An 8,806-nucleotide genomic window follows, 5' to 3' on the forward strand; every position below is an offset into this window, starting at 1 on the left:
CTTTGGTCCAGCAATGGACTACACACTTAAAGGTGCAAACTATTATCAATAGTATCATAACAAACAGAACTGTGCCAATCACAAGTTGTTTCAACCATGCAAAATCAGGGAGCCAGGAAATCAACCATAACCAAGGATCACCTGCCCCTGAATAATTCTGTGCAAATTCTTGGAGTTTGGTGATTTCATCTTCTATGGTTTTGTTTAAATCATGGAACTTTACACCCTTGCTTTACTAAGGTGCAGAAACTACCTTGATGTGCTAAGAGATAATTTAAAACAAACGTATGTTGTACCACTTGCTAGTTGAGAGTCAATTTTAGATTGCATGGCCCTCACAATTATGGCTGTGGCATTGACGGTTTTCTCTAATCAACAAGTGAGGCCTAGGATTCTTTTTCTGTTCTAGTACCAGAATGTTGACAACAAAAACACATTCTCTTGGTGTATATCTGGAATCTGAACTTTCAAAACTCAGTTTTGTTCAATTTATCAGGAACCCTTGGAAAGAGAGTGCCCTTTTTTTGCAGAGCTCTAACTATTACTTGCAGTTCTGTAGTCAAGGCAGGCAACAAAGTGAAGTCTCTTGACTGTTGATGGGTGTTTGTAATAGAGAATAGAATTATCTCTATTCTACTTAAACATAAACTCAACATACCTCTTAAACTAATTTCTTTTTACTCGAGTGGGGAGTATTAAGACAACTAGACTTAAGAAGGAAAGAATAATGCGCATGAGTAAGCGTTAAGAGAAAGCTCTCTCATGAACAAATACTTGAGTCCCTCTAGGGGTTTACTACTCCAACGGTGGCCTTCAGGTGGGTCAGCTTCCGGTGTGACCCTCTCTGGTACAGGTGATGCCTTTACTCGAGTGTGATGAATCCACGTCTTCCCTTTAGCGACTTTTACAGCAATGTGAGTGGTGAGTAGGATCTGAAACAGACCCTTCCGCTTCTCGGTAGGTGGTTCATCTTTCTAGGACTGGATCAGCACCCAATCACCGGGATTGAAACTATGCACTGGAGCATCCAAAGACAAGGATTGGTGGGGTACCACGAACCTGTAAAGACAAAACAGAACAGACTGCAAGGCAGTAACATATTCTTGGATCTCTAAAGCTCTTACTTTTAAATTCACATTTAAGCTATCAGCCATAGGTAATATCTGAGGTAGGTGCCCATATAACATTTCAAAGGTGTCAATTTAATACTTCTCTTGGGGGTGCACCATACTCGAGTCAAGGTGATTGGCAAGGCCTGCGGCCATTTCAACTTAGTCTCTGAACAAATCTTAGTAAGAGTTGACTTTAGGGTGTGGTTCATCCTCTCAACTTGATTTGTGGATTGAAGTTTCCAAGAGGGGTGTAGCTTCCAGTTAATTTATAATGCCTGGGCCATTGCTTGCGTCACCTGTCCAACAAAATGGGCCCCCTGATCCTATTTAGTCTCTTCAGGTAACAAGAACCTAGGGACTAATTCTTTTAACAGGATCTTGGCTACTGTCTGTGCAGTGGCTGTGCAAGTTGGGTAGGCCTCAACCCATCCAGTCAGTTGGTTTACTATTGCTAGCGGGTACCGATAGCCATGAGTCTGGGGCAAGTCTGAAAAGTCAATTTGAAGTCTCTGAAAAGGATAGTAAGCCCATAGGTGACTTCTTATTTGAGCTGGGGGTTTAAACATATTTGGATTGTTTTTGAGGCACAAAGGGCAATTAGCCACTGCTCTCTGGGTTTCAACATACAGTCTTGAGGCCACAATGAGTCTCATGAGTAGATCTTCTATCACAGTTCTTCTTAAATGCATAGTCTGGTGCAAATCTCTTACTATAAAACTCAAAAGAGGCTTGGGTATGAATACTTTGCCTCTTGGGACTACCCACCATCCATCTTCAGTTTGTTTTACCTGGAATTCAAGGGCTTTTTCATTTTCAGCCAGGGAGTAAATTGGAACCAAGTCTGTGCTAGAGCATGGGATTAGGGCTTCTGCATAATGTACTTCTTCACTTCTTATCTGTGCTGCTTCTTTTGCAGCCTTATCTTCCAAAGCATTGCCTTTTCTTTTCTCAAGAATGGCACTCTTTCTATGTGCTCTCATGTGCAACATAGCTACTTCTTTTGGCTTCATCAAGGCATCTAAAAATTTAATGTAAAACAAAGAAATTTTGAATTTGCTAATAAACCAGGAAGATGGTTGACCTATAAACTCAGAAAGGAAAAAGAAAACAATTGTGAAAATAAGCGAAAGTGGATTAGAATTAACTGATAATGTGGCAATTCAGAAAGCCTTTTATCAATATTATTCAAATTTGTATAAAGGACAGGATATCTCCCCAGAATTAATGGATAAATATATTTTATATGATTCTATGATTCTATTCATAAACAAAATCTACCAAAAATTACTAAGGAACAAAAACAAATGATGAATGGCCCAATAACAGTAAATGAAATGGTGGAAGCAATACAAAAAATTAAATTGGGAAAAACTCTGAGACAAGATGGAATATCAGGATTATATTATAAGAAGTATGAAGAAGAAATTTTACAACCGTTGAAAAATATGATAAGCAATATTTTAGAAAATGGAGAGATACTGGAAACATGCATATATAACATTAATACCTAAAGAAGGACAGGATTTAACCTTGACAAAAAACTACAGACCAATCTCATTATTAAACAATGATTATAAGATATTTGCAACAATTTTGGCAGAAAGTCTCAAGAAAATATTGCAGGAGTTTGTATATGAGGACCAAAGTGGTTTCTTATCAAGGAGACATATGAAAGATAATGTAAGAACAGTCCTGAATGTGGTGGAATATTTGGAAAAACATAACATCCAGAAAAACAAGCAGCTCTGATCTTTTAGATGCAGAGAAAGCATTTGATAATCTCAATTGGAAATTTTTAATTAAGACTTTAGAAGAACTGGACTTTGGAGAAAACTATAAAATCAGTGAAATTGGCATATACCAATCAAAATGCTCAAATAATTATAAATGGGGATCTGACTAAACCTTGTGAGATACAAAGAGGAACAAGACAAGGCTGCCCATTGTCACCACTATTGTTTATATTGGTTCTAGAATTACTGAACAGAGATATAAGACAAGATGATCAAATTAAAGGAATAAAGATTAAAAAGGAGAAATATAAGCTGAGGGCTTTTGCAGATTACTTGGTGTTTATGTTGGAAGAACCTTTAAAGGGAATTGAAATTTTAATGAAAAAAAAAAGAATTTGGAGCAGTGGCAGGGTTCAAAGTTAATAAACAGAAAACAAAAATTTTAACAAAGAATATGAATGTTCAAGAAAAAAAAAGTTGAGGGATAAGACTGGCTTCCAAATTGAAAAGAAAGTAAAATATTTGGGAGTACTTTTGACAAATGAATTGTATGCTTTGTCAAAATATCTATGTTAAAGTGTGGAATGAAATTAAACAAGACCTATTAAAATAGGAAAAATTAGAACTATCACTTTTGGGAAGAATTGCAACGATCAAAATGAATGTATTACCTAGAATGTTATTTTTGTTTCAAATGATACCCATTATTACATCATATTTACCTTTTAAGCAGTGGCAGAGAGATATAACGAAGTTTATATGGCAAGCAAAAAACCCAAGAGTTAAAATAAAAATTTTACAAGATGCAAAGGAAAGAGGTGGCTTAGGATTACCAGATCTTAAAACCTATTTTTCTGCCTGCTGCTTGATGTGGATGAAGGAATGGGTGACGTTGAAAAGTAGAAGACTTTTAGAACTAGAAGGACATGAATTGAGATACGGGTGGCATGGTTATTTGTGGTACGATAAAACAAAAGTGAATGTGGATTTTAATAATCATCACTATATAAGAAGGGCTGTATTAAGAATTTGGAATAAATATAAATTAAGGTTCTATAAAAAAAATACCACATTGGGTATCCTCACAAGAAGCAATGCATAGAAGAGAATTTGATAGTACGCGTAAATGGATAAGATATAATGATTTACTGGAACTGTCACAAGGGGAATATAAGCTAAAATCAAGGGAAAGCTTATTGGAAGAAGGTAATGTATGTCAGTGGTTTTCATATTTGCAACTTAAAGGTTTAAAATAGATGAGAAAAATGGTGGATTTGAACAAACAGAATCTGAGTTTGATACAGCACTGTGTACAAATGATGAACATGTTATTGCTAAACTGTATAAATTACTGTTAAGGTATGAGACAGAAGATGAACAAGTAAAAGATTGTATGATAAAATGGGCACAAAATGTTGGTCATAATATATCAATGGAAGAGTGGGAAAATATGTGGGGAAAAGATTTAAAATTTACTTTAGGTACAAGTCTTAAAGAGAACTTTTATAAGATGATGAATAGATGGTATATGTCACCATTTAAATTGTCTAAAATGTATAAAGGTGTTTCTGGAAAATGTTGCAAATGTGAAGGCCAAGAGGGAACGTTTTATCATTTATGGTGGACTTGTGAAAAAGCTAAAACATTTTGGAAATGAATACAGTCTTTAGCTCAAAGAATATTAAAGTCTACTATAGAACTAAAGCCAGAAATGTTTTTATTGGGACTAACAGATAAACATGAAAAAGAGAAGGGGGGAACCCTCTTTCTCTACATGACAACGGCTGCAAGGTTATTGTATGCACAAAAGTGGAGGAATGAAATGGTACCAACTGTGAGCAAGCGGATCATGAAAATGATGGAACTGGCAGAGATGGAAAAACTTACTATTATAATTAAAGAAGGGTCAACAACTAAATTTATGTTAGATTGGAAACCTTTTATAGAATTTGTACAAGAAATAGAGAAAAATGATGTCTACGTATGTGGATTTTGAACTTTGCGATGGTTGATTCTCTTTTTTCTCTTGTTAAAATTAGGAGAAAGGAGATAATGTCTGTGAACTCAATGTATGATATACAACTAAGACAAGAACTAGAGAATAATAATAAGCATTTGTTGTGTAAGGGGAGCCAAAGGTAGATATTTTACAGTCTTAAGATATATTTTAGTGTATGTGTATTGTTGTTGTTTTTCTGTTTCTGTTGTTGTTTTTTGTTTTTCTTTTTAAAAAATAAATAAAATAGCGGGGGAAAAGAAATAAAAATTTCATGATCTGGGGTTTGATAAGGCTAAAGCAGGTGGTAAATATCAAGGCTTGCTTCAATTTAAGAAAAGCCTTTTTATTTCAATTGTCCACTTCTAGTGGGTAATATTTTTTGTCAAAGCTTCATACAGGGGCTTCGCCTTCTTTTTATAATCAAGTCAATCAAAGGTTTCAGTCTCTTTTTAACTTTTATTGTAACTAAAGGGTTCTTAGAGCCAAGCTGCCCTTCAGGGTGGAGGTTTTGCACCCTGATCTTCGTCAGTCTGGTTTTTCTTCTGTTATGGTTACCATGGCCCCTCTCTTTTTGCCCCTCCAGCTTCCAGAAGTTCTTTTTTTTTTCTTTGCCAATATCTTTTCCTCTTTGCACTAAGCACATTTATCTTTATGGCTTGCCTGTTCTGTAGATCATATTTCAAACTTTCTGTGCCATGCACCAGCTTAACTCTTTACTTGTCTTCTCTGCAAATTAGGCTGTTTTCCATTGTCTCAACAGAAACTTACTTAAACCTTATTATTCTCAAGGACATACATTTGGGATATGCTCCCTTTTCTTTCTAGTCACATTTTCTCATCTTAAAGAACTCTTACATTATTGTGGCTACTTTACTTCTAAGTGATGGGCTCTAGGCATCAGCTGCTTCCAATTCACCCTGGAATAAGGATGGACAAAAGTCCCTTACCTGGTCCCGCAGCTTGCTTCGCGATGGGGGGGAAGCGCTTCGGTTCTCCCCCTGAAGTTCAGGCCGGGGGGGGAGGTGCCCCGCCCCACCTGGTCGAAATTCAGGCTGGGGGGGAGGTGCCCCATCCCTCGCCGCCGAAATTCAGGCCGGGGGGGAGGTGCCCCATCCCTCGCCGCCGAAATTCAGGCCGGGGAGGAGCGCCCCGTCTCTCCGGCTGTGAAATAAAAAAGTATTTTTAAAAAAAAAAAACACACACACGTGATAGGCTACATAACGATTTACGTAGCCTATCACGGCTAGATTTCCAAAGTCAGCCGTGATAGGCTATGTAAATCGTTACATAGCCTTAGGGATGGCGGAGAATTTCTCCCCGAATCTCTGGGAGGCCGAATGCCAATGCATTCGGCCCCCTGAAATTGTTGGTGAAATTCTCCGCCCCCCGGGATGCGACTTACCTCCTGCGAATGTCCCTCCCGGCGGCGGGTCCCGGCGGCGTTTCGGCGGCGTTTTGGCGGGGGCGGGGGTGGCGGCCGGTCTTCCGACCAGCTGCCTCCACCACCATTACAAAATAAAGTAAAAACAAAACAAAACACCCGTGATAGGCTACGCAACAATTAACGTAGCCTATCACGGCTAGATTTCCAAAGTCAGCCGTGATAGGCTACGTTAATCGTTACGTAGCCTATCACGGGTGACTTTGGGGGAAAAAAAAAGCGTGTATGCAAATGGCGGCGCCCATGGGCGCCGCCATTTGCGTTCCTTATTTGGTCCCGGGTAGTCTACGTAAAGATTTACGTAGACTACGGCGAAAATAAGGGCAACGCAAATAGAGTGAGATTTGCAAAAGAAAGCATCACAGCTGGAAAGCTGAGCAGTATTGCTCGGTTCTTATCTGTCGAGGAATCTAGAAGAGGTGTAAGGTTACACCTTCCCCTTTTAAACTGATGAAGAGACAGAGAGCTTTTTCTAGAAACATCCCATCTTTATTGCCCAAAGTCTTCTTTGTTTGGATCCATCATTGTTTAGACTTTTGAGAGGCACTCTGCACATGGACTGGAACTTTAGACTGTTAGAGTCTTGCTGTGAAGAGTACTGTGAGGCTTGTCATAGCCTTAAACTTCCGTTGCTGTAGATTGTGGGTTGTGTTTGTGGTCAGCTCAGTGTACAGCAGGCTGAGTTTGATTTGTGACTTCAACACTCAGACAAGAGGCTGCATTTCCAAGGCTTTGATTCCATTTACCCTAATGAAGCATACAGCTGCAAATTGCTAGAGATTCACAGACTACAAAGGAAACAGCCTTCGAAAAGTTCAAAGAGAAACGACAAAAGTTGGTTTCTGTCTAGAAAAAAGGTGGGGCAGCAAATTCTCTTAACTTAAGAGGTGAGAGGGGAAGATCTCCCCCCTCTCCTGTGACACCTCTAAGCCCAGCTGTGCTTCTAAAGCCTAAGAAAGTTCCTACCCCACATGTTCCAGCTCTTTCTCAAAATCTGAACTGTCCTGACACTCTATATCCTCAGAGGCAAGCCTGACACTCTGTCAGAACTCATGCAACATGGAGTTGCCGATGCAAAAGTGGTGGCTTAGAAATCTTTGCATGTATGAGAATGCCCTCCCCTTGATCTTGATGACAAAAGATGACAAAACACCGTAATCCAGCTTGAACAACTTAACATTCCTAAGCGTGCATCCTAGTAGGTCTCGGCTCTTCTCTTCCAGATTGTTCTGATCCCATCCCTGCCAGTCCTCTCTCTCTCTCTCTCTCTCTCTCTCTGTCTGTCTCTCTCTCTCTCTCTATATATATATATATATACACATACACACACACACACATACATACACACACACATACATACACACACACACACATACATACACACACACACACACACACACACACACATCCAACTGCTGCTTAAGCAAGGCTCAACTGGATGAAATGGGAGATTTCCACTCCCCAAATGGCCCGGACAGTGCGGATCTGATTTACCTCATGGCTTAGCCTCCAAATGACCCCTCAGACAGCATCCTGACCTCCAAAAGACCTCTACTTGCCTCTCTTCAGGAGTCCTTTGTTAGCCGGGATGCCAGGCAACAGCTGCCTCAAACCTCATGGTGAACCAAACAAGGTCCAGGGTGCCCCTCACTTCGGTTGATCTGGCGTTTGCCCAGCTCCCAGGTTACACAGGGAGTCCCATCTAGGGTGCCAGAAATTGTTACAAAAATTACGTTCTGTCCCTGGTAGATTCATCCAGTTTGTTTACCAAGAACGAGAGGAGGCAGAGATCTGGTCCAACACAACTTTATTCTGCAGAATAAGGCAACTTTTGGGGCTAACACACCAACATACACAAGTCTCTGGGAGCTGTCTTATGCCTGCTCTCTACTAATTTCTTTGTCTAGCTGAGAAGGAGACAGAAAACAGGCAATGCCTTTCACATACTCAGGCATGCGTAGCGAGAGGCAGCAGAGAGATAGTCACGTAGTCTAACGTAAATGTATTATTGGCATTCCTGAATCTCTGATAAAGCACTCTGCTTTATCAGAGTGCTATCTATCATTGATCTCGCTCCTCTTCTTCCCACTTTAACTCTTTTGATGGAGGCAACTAAAGCGGAACACAACAGGGTAATCTGATCGCTCATTATCTGCAATGCATTTAAAAATGGAACAAAGGGCATTTAGTGCAGTAGGGTCACGGCAGGGTCACTGCATCATGTAAAGAGCTCACAAACTTCCAGGAAAGAGCAATCTCAATCACAGGATAAAAGCCTGCTGTGAAGAAGCTCTAAGTCACACTGTGGGCAGAAAGGGGGCACAGTTGAGGCAGGATGGGAGTGAATCAATGCAATATGATCCCCATAACAGGCTTAGGGAATATCCCTCTCCCTCCTTCAGAGGGAACAGCAGCAGCCCGAGTATTACTGTATTGTATTATTTAATGTGAGCCCACCTTGGGGATTATTCTGGCTTGAAAGACAGGATAGAAATCAATATAACAAATCGAGATGCTTGTC

The sequence above is a fragment of the Heloderma suspectum genome, chromosome 6 (assembly GCF_057233095.1).
Source record: "Heloderma suspectum isolate Gila_16-S chromosome 6, 16-S_ref, whole genome shotgun sequence".
Taxonomy (NCBI): Eukaryota; Metazoa; Chordata; class Lepidosauria; order Squamata; family Helodermatidae; genus Heloderma; species Heloderma suspectum.